Source organism: Arachis hypogaea, chromosome 19 (genome assembly GCF_003086295.3).
Source record: "Arachis hypogaea cultivar Tifrunner chromosome 19, arahy.Tifrunner.gnm2.J5K5, whole genome shotgun sequence".
Taxonomy (NCBI): Eukaryota; Viridiplantae; Streptophyta; class Magnoliopsida; order Fabales; family Fabaceae; genus Arachis; species Arachis hypogaea.
Genome location: NC_092054.1, coordinates 85,192,134 through 85,208,078, shown reverse-complemented (window position 1 = coordinate 85,208,078; position 15,945 = coordinate 85,192,134). Strand labels below are relative to the sequence as shown.

The 15,945-nt window shown below is 40.0% G+C and overlaps 1 non-coding gene across 1 annotated transcript; it reads left to right on the top strand.

Moving 5' to 3' along the window:
- The first annotated feature begins 15,180 nt into the window (after positions 1-15,180).
- On the top strand, positions 15,181-15,288 carry LOC112781425 (small nucleolar RNA R71). The gene has a single exon (XR_003192203.1). It is a non-coding gene; the product is annotated as a small nucleolar RNA R71 (small nucleolar RNA).
- The last annotated feature ends 657 nt before the right edge of the window (positions 15,289-15,945 follow it).

Here is a 15,945-nt window from a genome sequence, read left to right as displayed (position 1 = left end):
AATCGCCAACGTTTGTGACACTCACCTTTTGTCACTAACGTTGGAATGAGCCACAATGAGCCACTATGAGCCACGTTAACTCCCACGTTAACTTAGTTAACGTGGAAGCTAACGTGGAGGGAAGGATGATGAGCCAACGTTAGTGACACTCACCTTTGTCACTAACGTTGGAGATGGCTATCATCACCACGTTAGAAGCCACGTTAACGTAGTTAACGTAGATTCTAACATGGGAAGTAGGGGCATCTTGGAACGTTAGTGACAAAAGTAAGTGTCACTAACGTTCTCGAAGGATTGGCAAGCCTACGTTAAGAGCCACGTTAACTAAATTAACGTGGACTCTAACGCAGGGGAAGGGAGGACTCTCAACGTTATTGGAAAAGGTGAGTCCCAATAACATGTGCGAAGGACCAAGAGGTAACGTTAGTGGTCACGTTGGTGCCACTAACGTTGAAGTTAACGTGGATCATCCCTGGGTTAGGAACGTTAGTGAAAAAGGTGATCGTCACTAACGTTCTTGAATCCACACTGTCACTTAACGTTAACGCCACTAACGTCCTGAGCTAAATACCCTGCCTACTTCACACTTTCTCTCTGCAAGTAAAGCTAAGCCCACTGAAGAGGATAACTGCTTCAAACTAAAGATCCAAAGGCCCATATCCAAGACTTGAAGAACTAACTAGAAGATTGGTACGCGAAATCGTGATTACACTTTAATTATGTAAAATTCATCGCTCTTTCTTTACCTGGTAATGGCACCAAAAACATGATGCCAAGACCATGGTTCACAACTCCGTGTAACTAACCAGCAAGTGCACTGGGTCGTCCAAGTAATACCTTACGTGAGTAAGGGTCGAATCCCACGGAGATTGTTGGTATGAAGCAAGCTATGGTCACCTTGCAAATCTCAGTTAGGCAGATATAAATTGATAATGGTGTTTTTGAATAATAATTAATAGAATAGGGATAGAGGTACTTATGTAAATCATTGGTAGGAATTTCAAATAAGCGAATGGAGATGCTTTTCGTTCCTCTGAACCTCTGCTTTCCTGCTATCTTCATCCAGTCAGTCTGACTCCTTTCCATGGCTGGCTTTATGTGATACATCATCATTGTCAACGGCTACTTTCGGTCATTTCTCGGGAAAATGATCCAATGCCCTGTCACGGCACGGCTAATCGACTGGAGGCATCACCTTTGTCAATGGATTCATCTTATCCTCTCAGTGAAAATGATCAACGCACCCTGTCACGGCACGGCTATTCATCTGTCGGTTCTCGATCATGCTGGAATAGGATTTACTATCCTTTTGCGTCTGTCACTAACGCCCTGCAATCGCGAGTTTGGAGCTCGTCACAGTCATTCATTCATTGAATCCTACTCGGAATACCACAGACAAGGTTTAGACCTTCCGGATTCTCTTGAATACCGCTATCATTCTAGCTTACACCACGAAGATTCTGGTTAGGAGATCTAAGAGATACTCATTCAGTCTAAGGTAGAACGGAAGTGGTTGTCAGGCACGCATTCATAGGGAATGATGATGATTGTCACGTTCATCACATTCAGATTGAAGTACGAATGAATATCTTAGAAGCGAAATAAGATGAATTGAATAGAAAACAGTAGTACTTTGCATTAATCTTTGAGGAACAACAGAGCTCCACACCTTAATCTATGGAGTGTAGAAACTCTTCCGTTAAAATTACATAAGTGAAAGGTCCAGGCATGGCCGAGAGGCCAGCCCCCATGGTCTAAGAACTATGCGTTCAAAGATACCTAATACAATAGTAAAAGGTCCTATTTATAATAATCTAGCTACTAGGGTTTACATGAGTAAGTAATTGATGCATAAATCCACTTCCGGGGCCCTCTTATTGTGTGCTTGGGCTGAGCTTGAGTGTTGCACGTGCAGAGGCCATTTGTGGAGTTGAACGCCAGGTTTTGATCCATTTCTGGCGTTCAACTCTGGTTCTTGATCCATTTCTGGCGCTGAACTCCAGAATTGGGCAGAGAGCTGGCGTTGAACACCACTTTACGTCGTCTATTCTCGAGCAAAGTATGGACTATTATATATTGCTGGAAAGCCGTGGATGTCTACTTTCCAACGCAATTCGAAGCGCGCCATTTCGAGTTCTGTAGCTCCAGCAAAATCCACTTTGAGTGCAGGGAGGTCAGAATCCAACAGCATCAGCAGTCCTTCTTCAACCTCTGAATCTGATTTTTGCTCAAGTCCCTCAATTTCAGCCAGAAAATACCTGAAATCACAAAAGAACACACAAACTCATAGTAAAGTCCAGAAATGTGAATTTAACATAAAAACTAATGAAAACATCCCTAAAAGTAACTAGATACTACTAAAAACATACTAAAAACAATGTCAAAAAGCATATAAATTATCCGCTCATCACAACACCAAACTTAAATTGTTGCTTGTCCCCAAGTAACTGAAAATCAAATAGGATAAAAAGAAGAGAATATACTATGAATTCCAAACTATCAATGAAACATAGCTTCAATCAAATGAGCGGGACTTATAGCTTTTTGCCTCTTGAATAGTTTTGGCATCTCACTTTATCCATTGAGGTTCAGAATGATTGGCATCTATAGGAACTCAGAGTTCAGATAGTGTTATTGATTCTCCTAGTTCAGTATGATGATTCTTGAACACAGCTATTTCATGAGTCTTGGCCGTGGCCCTAAGCACTTTGTTTTCCAGTATTACCACCAGATACATAAATACCACAGACACATAATTGGGTGAACCTTTTCAGATTGTGACTCAGCTTTGCTAAAGTCCCCAATTAGAGGTGTCCAGGGTTCTTAAGCACACTCTTTTTTTTTGCTTTGGACCTTGACTTTAACCGCTCAGTCTCAAGTTTTCACTTGACACTTACACGCCACAAGCACATGGTTAGGGACAGCTTGGTTTAGCCGCTTAGACCAGGATTTTAATCCTTTAGGCCCTCCTATCCACTGATGCTCAAAGCCTTGGGATCCTTTTTATTTGCCCTTGCCTTTTGGTTTTAAGGGTTATTGGCTTTTTGCTCTTGCCTCTTGGTTTTAAGAGCTTTTGGCTTTTTCTGCTTGCTTTTTCTTTCTATTTTCTTTCTATTTTTTTTCGCCTATTTTTTTTTTCTGCAAGCTTTGTTCTTTGCTGCTTTTTCTTGCTTCAAGAATCATTTTTATGATTTTTCAGATTATGAAATAACATGTTTCCTAGTCATCATTCTTTCAAGAGCCAACATATTTAACATTCTTAAACAACAACTTCAAAAAAACATATGCACTGTTCAAGCATTCATTCAAAAAACAAGAAGCATTGTCACCACATCAATATAATTAAGCTAAGTTCAAGGATAAATTCGAAACTCATGTACTTCTTGTTCTTTTGATTTAAAACATTTTTCATTTAAGAGAGGTGATGGATTCATAGGACATTCATAACTTTAAGACAAAGTTACTAACCACTAATGATCATGTAATGAAGACACAAACATAGATAAGCACATAACATAGAAAACAAAAAACAGAAGAAATAAGAACAAGGAATGAATCCACCTTAGTGATGGTGGCGTTTCCTTCTTGAGGAACCAATGATGTCCTTGAGCTCTTCTATGTCTCTTCCTTGTCTTTGTTGCTCCTCCCTCATTGCTTTTTGATCTTCTCTTATTTCATGAAGCATGATGGAGTGCTCTTGATGTTCCACCCTTAGTTGTCCCATATTGGAACTCAATTCTCCTAGGGAGGTGTTGATTTGCTCCCAATAGTTTTGTGGAGGAAAGTGCATTTGAGGCATTTTCGGGATCTCATGGTGATGAGCTTCATACGCCTCTTGAGCTCCATGAATGGGCTCTCTTGCTTGCTCCATCTTCTTCTTAGTGATGGGATTGTCCTCTTTAATGAGGATATCTCCCTCTATGTCAATCCCAGCCGAATTGCATAGGTGGCAGATGAGGTGAGGAAAGGCTAACCTTGCCATAGTGGAGGACTTGTCAGCCACCTTGTAGAGTTCTTGAGGTATAATCTCATGAACTTCCACCTCTTCTCCAATCATGATGCTATGGATCATGATGGCCCGGTCTATAGTAACTTCAGACCGGTTGCTAGTGGGAATGATTGAGCATTGAATGAACTCCAACCATCCTCTAGCCACAGGCTTGAGGTCCAATCTTCTTAGTTGAACCGGCTTGCCTTTGGAGTCAATCTTCCATTGAGCTCCTTCTACACATATGTCCATAAGGACTTGGTCCAACCTTTGATTAAAGTTGACCCTTCTAGTGTAGGGGCGTTCATCTCCTTGCATCATGGGCAAGTTAAACGCCAACCTCACATTCTCCGGACTAAAATCTAAGTATTTCCCCCGAACCATTGTAACATAGTTCTTTGGATCCGAGTTCTTACTTTGATCATGGTTCTTGGTGATCCATCTATTGGCATAGAACTCTTGAACCATTAGGATGCCGACTTGTTGGATGGGATTTGTTAGAACTTCCCAATCTCTTCTTTGAATTTCATGTTGGATCTCCGGATACTCATTTCTTTTGAGTTTGAAAGGGACCTCGGGGATCACCTTCTTCTTGGCCACAACATCATAGAAGTGGTCTTGATGGGCTTTGGAGATGAACCTTTCCATCTCCCATGACTCGGATGTGGAAGCTTTTGTCTTCCCTTTTCCCTTTCTAGAGGATTCTCCGGTCTTAGGTGCCATCAATGGTAATGGAAAAACAAAAAGCTTATGCTTTTACCACACCAAACTTAGAATTTTGCTCGCCCTCGAGCAATAAAAGAAAGAATAGATGAAGAAGAAGAAGAAATGGAGGAGAGGGAGAGTGGGGAGTGTTTCGGCCAAGAAGGGTGTAGAGGGGTGTGTTGTGTGAATTTGATGAAGAATGGAGGGCTTTATATAGGGAAGGGAGGGGGGGAAAGGTTTCGGCCATATGGGTGGGTTTGGGTGGGAAATTGGTTTTGAATTTTGAAGGTAGGTGGAGTTTATGAGGTAGGTTTATGGGGAAGAGTGGATGGATGTGAGTGGTGAAGAGGTGATGGGGAAGAGAGTTTGAGGTGATTGGTGAAGGGTTTTTGGGAAGAGTGTTTATGGGGTTGTGTGAAAGAGAGTGGTGAGAAGAAGTGAGTGGAGGTAGGTGGGGATCCTGTGGGGTCCACAGATCCTGAGTGGATCCTGTGGGGTCCACAAATCCTTAGTGGATCCTGTGGGATCTACAGATCCTGAGGTGTTCAAGGATTTACATCCCTACACCCATTAGGCATGTAAAAATGCCTTTGCACTCAACTCTGGGCGTTCAGCGCCAGGTTGGTGGCCATTTTGGGCGTTCAACGCCCATTTGTGTGCCATTTCTGGCGTTAAACGCCAGAACCATGCCTGTTCTGGTGTTCAACGCCCAGAAGCTGCCCATTTTGGGCGTTCAGCGCCAGAACCATGCTCTGTTCTGGCACTGAACGCCAGACAGATGCTCCTCCAGGGTGTGATTTTTCTTCTGCTGTTTTTGATTTCGTTTTCAATTTTTATATTTATTTTGTGACTCCACATGATCATGAACCTACAAAGACATATAACTAAGAAAAATATAGTTAGATAAATAAAAATTGGGTTGCCTCCCAACAAGCGCTTCTTTAATGTCAATAGCTTGACAGTGGGCTCTCATGGAGCCTCACAGATGTTCAGAGCATTGTTGAAACTCTCCAACACCAAACTTAGAGTTTGGATATGGGAGTTGATGAATATTTTGGTGAAAAATAAATTTCTCCCAAAACACACAAATCTAACCGGCAAGTGTACCGGGTCGTATCAAGTAATGATAACTCACGGGAGTGAGGTCGATCTCACAGGGATTGATGGATCAAGCAACTTTAGTGGGTGATTAGTTTAGTCAAGCTAACATTGAGTGAATTGTGTGAAGTTGAGCAACAGAAGGTAAAAATTGCAGGGAAATTAAAGCTGCAGAATGTAAATTGGCAAGTAACTTAAAGAACAAGAAATGTAAATTGCAAGAATCTTAAATGACAAGAAATATAAATTGCATTAAACGTAAAGGGAATTGGGAATTGGATTTGCAGAAATTAAACAAGGAGAAGTTAAATTTCAACAAGCAGAGAAGTAAAAGATGGATTTGATTGATTCGGAACCAAAACAGAAATGTAAATAAACATGAAAAGCAATAAACAGAGAATGTAAAATTGGAATTAAGATCTCAGGACCCAAGAGACTAGATAACCAAGTCTAGATCTCAATGCCTTCCTAGATCCAACAAGAACAATTGCAAAGGAAATGTAAATTGCAGAGAAAGTAGATGAAGAGCAATTAACAGAAAATTTGATTCAATTAAGCAGTAAAGAAAGCAGAGAGAAATCTTAGAGGGAGAATGAAACAGAACCCTTCAATTCTCCACCCAAGACTCAAAAACAAAGAAAAGAAAATTAAAGAGAGCTCTCAAATCCTCGTGCTCCTTAGTGGAGCCAGCTTCCTCACAAATATGAAAATGATGCCTTATATAGGCTTTACAAAATGAAAATGAAATTCAAAACAAATTACAATTAAAATGAAATTTCTATTCTAACTATCTCTTGTGCCTTTGAGTGGTGTCAATTGGGCCCTTGCTCTTGATGGAATTGGGTTGATAAAGGCCTTGGTTGATTGCTCTTGGAGTTGGAGAAAGATCCATTGTGAACCGGGTTGAAAAACATAAAAGCTTGAGTAAAAGTTTGAGCAAAAGTTAGGGGTCTAAATTTTGCTCTAACTTTTCATATCATCCCCATTGTTTTGCTGATACCCACGTTGGTGCAAAAGTTAGGGGTCTAACTTTTGCTCCAACGTTGGCCTCCCTTATGCATGTTCATGGCGCCAACTTTGTCCTCTTGTCATGTTGCTAATTTTATGCCCAATATAGACTATCATATATGGTTGGAAAGCTCTGAATGTCAGATTTCTAACCCATTTTGAATCCCTTCAATTGGACATCTACAACTCAAGTTATGATCATTTGAAGAGGGCATGGTCGCTGGCTTTGGTGTGCAGCGTTTGAGGTAACGTTTGCCTCAAACGTTGGCGAAAACGCCAGTTCTGGAGGCTCAAACGTATTATCCACCCCATACTATTATACATTGTTAGAAAACCCTGAATGTCTACTTTCCAATTCCCTTGGAAGCACATCAATTGGGGCTCTACAGCTCGAGTTATACTCCATCGAAGGTGCAGAGGTCAAGTGGCCTCACTGCAGGTTGCCACCATGTTCATTTATGCACATTGCAGGTCAGTTTTCTCCCTCAATTTTAGTGTCCACCATGCAGTGCCATATATGCTTGGAAAGCTCTTGATTACTACTTTCCAATGCTTCTTTAATCACCTCATTTGGAGCTCTGTAGCTCAAGTTATTCTTGTTGGAAGTATACCCCTTCAAGCTGTTGTGGTGTGTGGCGCCAACGTTAGCCACCAAGTTAGGGGGCTAACGTTGGCGCAAACTTTTGCTCCTCCCCTTGTGATTTTCATGTGCCAACGCTAGCCACCAAGTTAGGGGGCTAACGTTGGCGCAAACTTTTAGTGCCCAGGGAGGTTTTCTTCATGCCAACGTTAGCCTCAAAGTTAGGGGGCTAACGTTGGCGCAAACTTTTGGTGCCCAGGGAGGTTTTCTTCATGCCAACGTAAGCCTCAAAGTTAGGGGGCTAACGTTGGGGCTAACTTTTCACCCAAAAGTTTGTGCAAAAGTTTGAGGCTAACTTTAGGTCCAGCTTTTTGCTTCCTGGTTCAATTTCACTTATTCCATTGTCTTCTCTTTACTCCTAGCTATGCCTTCTTGCTTCAACCTTTCTCCAAGCTTTCTTCACCTATCATTAATCAACCAAACACATCAAAGCTATGCTCAAAATCATGAGATATTCATTCTTTCATAATAATATGTGATAATTATAGCATAAAACCTCATGAAATAGCATGAATTCACACATGGTTGATTAAATCAAAGGAAACATGAAAATCTACCCAATTGGCTTGCTTATGGCTCAAGAAAGTGCATAAAACCTATTGAAAACAAATGAAAAAGACTAGTTAAAATAGGCTAAGATGACTTGTCATCACAACACCAAACTTAAAGCTTGCTTGTCCCCAAGCAAGAAAAGAATCATGCAATAAAGATTGACAATCCAAGGCAAGAAGAATAGCAACTCAATGTTCATGGTAAGCTGGTTTTCTAAGTATGCTACAATCACAAAAGAAATGTAAATGATTGATGCTTCCATCTAGCTCAATTTATGAAATCTTTTTCTTATATTTCTTCCTTGAAACAAGCTTTTGATTTTTTTATTTTTTTTTATTAGCTTCTCCTTTTGGGTGCTTTGCCCCATGAGTTGATAACAAAGCTACGACTTCTAAATGCTTTGTTTTCAAGTATTACCACTTGATACATAAGCACCACAAGCATTTGATTAGAGGACTTCATTAAGCTCATTTTTTCTTTTCTTTTCTTGACTCTCTAATCATTGATGCTCAGAGCCTTGAGCTTTGAGGGAGTGCTTTTGCACTTTGAGCCTAACCTTGACTTCTAAGTGTTTTGTTTTCAAGCATTTGGCTTGATACATAAACACCACAAGTACTTAACAAATAAATTGCCATTGGTACTCAGAGCCTTCAGCTTTCTCATTCTTTCCCTTTTTCTTTTCTTGCTTTATTTTGCATTTGCTTTCAAGGTTTTCATGATTTTAAAAGATTTCACAAAATGTGCTAGATGAAAACTTCAATTAAATAAAATCTAATGCAATTAAGCAACAATCAAACATACTAGCTTCCCAATACTTTTATGCACATGCTAAAATCTTCTTTAATGCCTTGTTTGTTTATGATCATGATACTTTGTTGCTTTTGAATTCACAAAACTCAAGTTGGTAATCATAATGACATAGCACCATGTTGCAATTTAGAAATCAAACTATGCCTTTTCATACACACATGCATACAGAGAAGGTACAGACAATCATGCAGTTTATGGTGCTTGAAACAAATGAGAGGAAAAGGAACTTTACAACCTTGCAGTTCATCTTCATCATTGTTGTCCTTTTTCCTCTATTCTTCCTCCTTCCCATACCAAACTCAGAATGCTTGCTCATCCTCAAGCAACAATTAGAACAATGGCAATGGGGCTAAGATGGATCATGAATGTCTTTACACAATGAAATGTTAGTAGCACATGTGTTTTAAGCAAGCAAAACTAAAGATAATAATCAAGACATAAGAGACAGAGACATTGTGATTGCAAGCTTAAGAAGGTGAGCATAATACTTTGCATAAAGAATAAGTGGCACACCAAACTTAGTGTGACACTTTCACTTGGAATCAATGCAAGTATCCAGTAAAGATTTGAAGCAAATTGTGTTGCATAGCAACACCAAACTTAGAATGCAATCCTATGTCCATTTATTTGAATTAAAACCAAGCAAAATATGTTAAATACAATCACCAAATGATGAATCTGTTATGAATAAGGATGTCTTGGTGATGTATTAACAAAAATAGTTAATGAAGGAAAGCATTAAAAACAAGTAAATAAATGAAACAAAGAGAAAACAAAAATTATCCAACTAAGAAGAAAAAATAACACTGTAAAAGGCAATATGATTATGCAGACAAGTGATGTTGCTGGATTCATTGCATAGAAAATTAAGTGGCACACCAAACTTAGAATCTTAGCATGACACTTCATGTAAAATTGATGCAATCATCCAAACGGGATTGAAAACAATTTGTTGCAAGGCAACACCAAACTTCGAATGTAACCATATGCCAGTTTATTGAATTTGAACAAAGCAAGAAGAAGAAATGTACCTACTGTCTACCTGTTCTTTACTTTCTTCCTCTTCTTCCAATTTGTTAAGAGAAATGACTTCAAAGGAGGAGAAGTTTCAGCTATTGCCCCCTGTCTTGGTTTCCTCTCAGCAAGCTTTTTGTTGTACATGGCTTGATTGAGCTTGCCTGCTATTGGTCCAGGGGTTGGATTGCTTGTGGTTGACCTCCTCTTGAATGTTGTCCTTGGTAGTTTGGTCGCAATCTTCTTTTCGGTGCTTTTGTCAATTGCCTTCACTTCTTTGAATCCAAGTCTTGGTGGTTGTGTGATTTTTGGAGTTTTGTATTCATCCAGAGCCTTTTGTATTGGTGGTTCCATGAACTCCTCCTTTATGTACTTCTCTGCCTCACTTGAGTTTGGAATGACTTCTTCACTTTCTTGCTCCTCCACTTCCTCTTTTACACCCAACATTTGTTTCAATCGCTCTATCATGGGGGAGGTTTGTCGATCTTCCCAACATTTCTTCATCTCCTCGTCATACCTTTCAATCATGGATTCAAATGTTGAGGCGTTTTGGTCCAGGGAGGTTTGTGAGAGTTGTGAGTCTTCATGTTCTCTTGTCATCTCAAGTGCAGTTTCAGGTTCAACCACCTCATTCTTCATTGAAAGTTCACTTGATGCAGTGGCCTCCTTATCTTGCTTTTCCACTTCCTCACCCACAAATTTGTCTTCATCCTCACTGGTTGATGGTTCTAAGTTTCCCCTTGTTTGCTCTAAGGACCCATTTATCTGCTCGAGGATGGTTTCTTCCCAAGATGGGGATTTTGTGTAAAATTCCACTAGTTTTCTCTGTATTTCAATGCCTTCACGGTATTCCTCATCTGTTAATTCAATGCCTTCAAGGTATTCCTCATCTTTTAATTCAAGAGATGAAAGTCGAGAGTAATTTTGGTGAAGTGAATGTGTTGTGGTGAAGTTGTGTTGAGGGGTGTGATCGATGGGATGACTGGTATGGATTTTGGAGGAAACTTTGTGTTGAGGTATAATCAAGTGATGAAGAACTTTCAAATGAGAAACTGGGACGTGAGGGTGGATGCTTTTCCATTCTTTGGCGATGCTTCCATCTTCCATGAGGATAATGATATGAATCATTTTGTGGTGGTGGTTGGTATCCCATATGATTCTCTTGCTCATCTTGTGTCTCTGAAGCCAATCTCCATGAATTGGAGTGCTCAGGATTTGTAATTTGTTGGTGATATTCCCAACCACCATTAGAGATTGGTGATGGTGGGTGATATCCCATAAAATTTGTTTGACCATAAGATGAGTTGAACTCCATTTGAATTTTGTAAAACACAACACCAAGGAGAATTGAAATTCATATCTCAGAGATGAATTTCTTAGTGAGGCAATAACTCAAACACCTTGGTTTCAACTTAGAGCAGAGAACAAAAACAAAGAAAATGCTTGATCTAGACTTCTCACCCACTTAATCATTGTTGATCTAATCAATCCCCGACAACGGCGCCAAAAACTTGATGAATATTTTGGTGAAAAATAAATTTCTCCCAAAACACACAAATCTAACCGGCAAGTGTACCGGGTCGTATCAAGTAATAATAACTCACGGGAGTGAGGTCGATCCCACAGGGATTGATGGATCAAGCAACTTTAGTGGGTGATTAGTTTAGTCAAGCTAACATTGAGTGAATTGTGTGAAGTTGAGCAACAGAAGGTAAAAATTGCAGGGAAATTAAAGTTGCAGAATGTAAATTGGCAAGTAACTTAAAGAACAAGAAATGTAAATTGCAAGAATCTTAAATGACAAGAAATATAAATTGCATTAAATGTAAAGGGAATTGGGAATTGAATTTGCAGAAATTAAACAAGGAGAAGTTAAATTTCAACAAGCAGAGAAGTAAAAGATGGATTTGATTGATTCGGAACCAAAACAGAAATGTAAATAAACATGAAAAGCAATAAACAGAGAATGTAAAATTGGAATTAAGATCTCAGGACCCAAGAGACTAGATAACCAAGTCTAGATCTCAATGCCTTCCTAGATCCAACAAGAACAATTACAAAGGAAATGTAAATTGCAGAGAAAGTAGATGAAGAGCAATTAACAGAAAATTCGATTCAATTAAGAAGTAAAGAAAGCAGAGAGAAATCTCAGAGGAAGAATGAAACAGAACCCTTCAATTCTCCACCCAAGACTCAAAAACAAAGAAAAGAAAATTAAAGAGAGCTCTCAAATCCTCGTGCTCCTTAGTGGAGCCAGCTTCCTCACAAATATGAAAATGATGCCTTATATAGGCTTTACAAAATGAAAATGAAATTCAAAACAAATTACAATTAAAATGAAATTTCTATTCTAACTATCTCTTGTGCCTTTGAATGGTGTCAATTGGGCCCTTGCTCTTGATGGAATTGGGTTGATAAAGGCCTTGGTTGATTGCTCTTGGAGTTGGAGAAAGATCCATTGTGAGCCGGGTTGAAAAACATAAAAGCTTGAGTAAAAGTTTGAGCAAAAGTTAGGGGTCTAACTTTTGCTCTAACTTTTCATATCAGCCCCATTGTTTTGCTGATACCCACGTTGGTGCAAAAGTTAGGGGTCTAACTTTTGCTCCAACGTTGGCCTCCCTTATGCATGTTCATGGCGCCAACTTTGTCCTCTTGTCATGTTGCTAATTTTATGCCCAATATAGACTATCATATATGGTTGGAAATCTCTGAATGTCAGCTTTCTAACCCACTTGGAATCACTTCAATTGGACATCTACAACTCAAGTTATGATCATTTGAAGAGGGCATGGTCGCTGGCTTTGGTGTGCAGCGTTTGAGGTAACGTTTGCCTCAAATGTTGGCGAAAACGCCAGTTCTGGAGGCTCAAACGTATTGTCCACCCCATACTATTATATATTGTTGGAAAGCCCTGAATGTCTACTTTCCAATTCCTTTGGAAGCACATCAATTGGGGCTCTACAGCTCGAGTTATACTCCATCGAAGGTGCAGAGGTCAAGTGGCCTCACTGCAGGTTGCCACCATGTTCATTTATGCACATTGCGGGGCAGTTTTCTCCCTCAATTTTAGTGTCCACCATGCAGTGCCTTATATGCTTGGAAAGCTCTTGATTCCTACTTTCCAATGCTTCTTGAATCACCTCATTTGGAGCTCTGTAGCTCAAGTTATTCTTGTTGGAAGTATACCCCTTCAAGCTGTTGTGGTGTGTGGCGCCAACGTTAGCCACCAAGTTAGGGGGCTAACGTTGGCGCAAACTTTTGCTCCTCCCCTTGTGATTTTCATGTGCCAACATTAGCCACCAAGTTAGGGGGCTAACCTCAAAGTTAGGGGGCTAACGTTGGGGCTAACTTTTCACCCAAAAGTTTGTGCAAAAGTTTGAGGCTAACTTTAGGTCCAGCTTTTTGCTTCCTGGTTCAATTTCACTTATTCCATTGTCTTCTCTTTACTCCTAGCTATGCCTTCTTGCTTCAACCTTTCTCCAAGCTTTCTTCAACTATCATTAATCAACCAAACACATCAAAGCTATGCTCAAAATCATGAGATATTCATTCTTTCATAATATGTGATAATTATAGCATAAAACCTCATGAAATAGCATGAATTCACACATGGTTGATTAAATCAAAGGAAACATGAAAATCTACCCAATTGGCTTGCTTATGGCTCAAGAAAGTGCATAAAACCTATTGAAAACAAATGAAAAAGACTAGTTAAAATAGGCTAAGATGACTTGTCATCAGGAGTTCAACACCAAACTTAGAGTTTGGTTGTGGCCTCCCAACACCAAACTTAGAGTTTGACTGCGGGGGCTCTGGTTGACTCTGCTTTGAGAGAAGCTTTTTCTGCTTCCTCTCCATGGTTGCAGAGGGAGATCCTTGAGTTTTAAACACAAGGGAGTTCTCATTCCATTGAAGGACTAGTTCACCTCTGTCAACATCAATCACAGCTCTTGCTGTGGCCAGGAAAGGTCTTCCTAGGATGATGGATTCATCCTCTTCCTTTCCAGTATCCAGGACTATGAAATCAGCAGGGATGTAAAGGCCTTCAACCTACTAACACGTCCTCTACTTGTCCATAAGCCTATTTTCTTGAACTGTCTGCCATCTCTAATGAGATTCTAGCAGCTTGCACCCCATAGATTCCCAGTTTCTCTATTATAGAGAGGGGCATGAGGTTTATTCCTGAACCAAGGTCACACAGAGCCTTAAAGATCATGGTGCCTATGGTACAGGGTATTATGAACTTTCCAGGATCCTGTCTCTTCTGAGGCAATGTCAGTTGATCCAGATCACTTAGTTCATTAATGAACAAGGGAGGTTCAACTTCCCAAGTATCAATGCCAAATAATTTGGCATTCAGCTTCATGATTGCACCAAGAAACTTGGCAGTTTGCTCTTCAGTAACATCTTCATTCTCTTCAGAAGAGGAATACTCATCAGAGCTCATGAAGGGCATAAGGAGGTTCAATGGAATCTCTATGGTCTCTAGATGAGCCTCAGAGTCCTTTGGTTCCTCAGAGAGAAGCTCCTTATTGATCACTGGACATCCCAGGAGGTCTTCCTCCTTGGGATTCACGTCCTCCTCTCCATCATTGGGTTCGGCCATGGTGCTTATGTCAATGGCCTTGCATTCTCCTTTTGGATTCTCTTCTGTATTGCTTGGGAGAGTACTTGGAGGGATTTCAGTGATCCTTTTACTCAGCTGGCCCACTTGTGCTTCCAAATTTCTAATGGAAGACCTGGTTTCATTCATGAAACTCACAGTGGCCTTAGATAGATCAGAGACTAGATTTGCTAAATTAGAAGCATTTTGTTCAGAGTTCTCTGTTTGTTGCTGAGTGGATGATGGAAAAGGTTTATTATTGTTAAACCTGTTTCTTCCACCATTATTAAAGCCTTGTTGAGGCTTTTGATCCTTCCATGAGAAATTTGGATGATTTCTCCATGATGAGTTATAGGTGTTTCCATAAGGTTCACCTAAATAATTTACCTCTGCTATTGCAGGGTTTTCAGGATCATAAGCTTCTTCTTCAGAAGATGCCTCTTGAGTACTGTTGGATGCAGCTTGCATTCCATGCAGACTCTGAGAGATCATATTGACTTGCTGAGTCAATATTTTGTTCTGAGCCAATATGGCATTCAGAGTATCAACTTCAAGAACTCCCTTCTTCATAGGCGTCCCATTACTCACAGGATTCCTTTCAGAAGTGTACATGAACTGGTTATTAGCAACCATGTCAATGAGTTCTTGAGCTTCTGCAGGCGTTTTCTTTAGGTGAATGGATCCACCTGCAGAAGTGTCCAGTGACATCTTTGATAGCTCAGATAAACCATCATAGAATATATCCAGGATGGTCCATTCTGAAAGCATGTTAGAAGGACACCTTTTGGTCAGCTGTTTGTATCTTTCCCAAGCTTCATAGAGGGATTCACCATCTTTTTGTCTGAAGGTTTGAACATCAGCTCTAAGCTTGCTCAGCTTTTGAGGAGGAAAGTACTTGGCTAAGAAAGCCGTGACCAGCTTATCCCAAGAGTTCAGGCTGTCTTTGGGTTGAGAATCCAACCATAATCTAGCTCTGTCTCTTACAGCAAAAGGGAAAAGCATGAGCCTGTAGACTTCAGGATCTACTCCATTAGTCTTAACAGTATCACATATCTGCAAGAATTCAGTTAAGAACTGAAAAGGATCTTCAGATGGAAGTCCATGAAACTTGCAGTTCTGCTGCATCAGAGAAACTAATTGAGGTTTCAGTAAAGTCACCAAGCATCTTCCTTACATTATTATTATTTTCGGCTGCCATCTCCTCTTCCTGTTCGAAAATTTCTGAAAGGTTATCTCTGGATTGTTGTATTTTAGCTTATCTTAGTTTCCTTTTCAGAGTCCTTTCAGGTTCTGGATCTGCTTCCACAAGAATGTTCTTATCCTTGCTCCTGCTCATATGACAAAGAAGAGGGCACAGAAAAATAATAATAATAATAGAGATCCTTTATACCACAGTATAGGGATCCCTGTGTGAGTAGAAGAAGAGGGGGAGACAAAGAATGTAATATAATGGAAGAAACACAACTGTGAGGAGGGTTGAGATGTAAGATGAGATGTTAGTAGATGAATAAATAAATAGAATAAGAT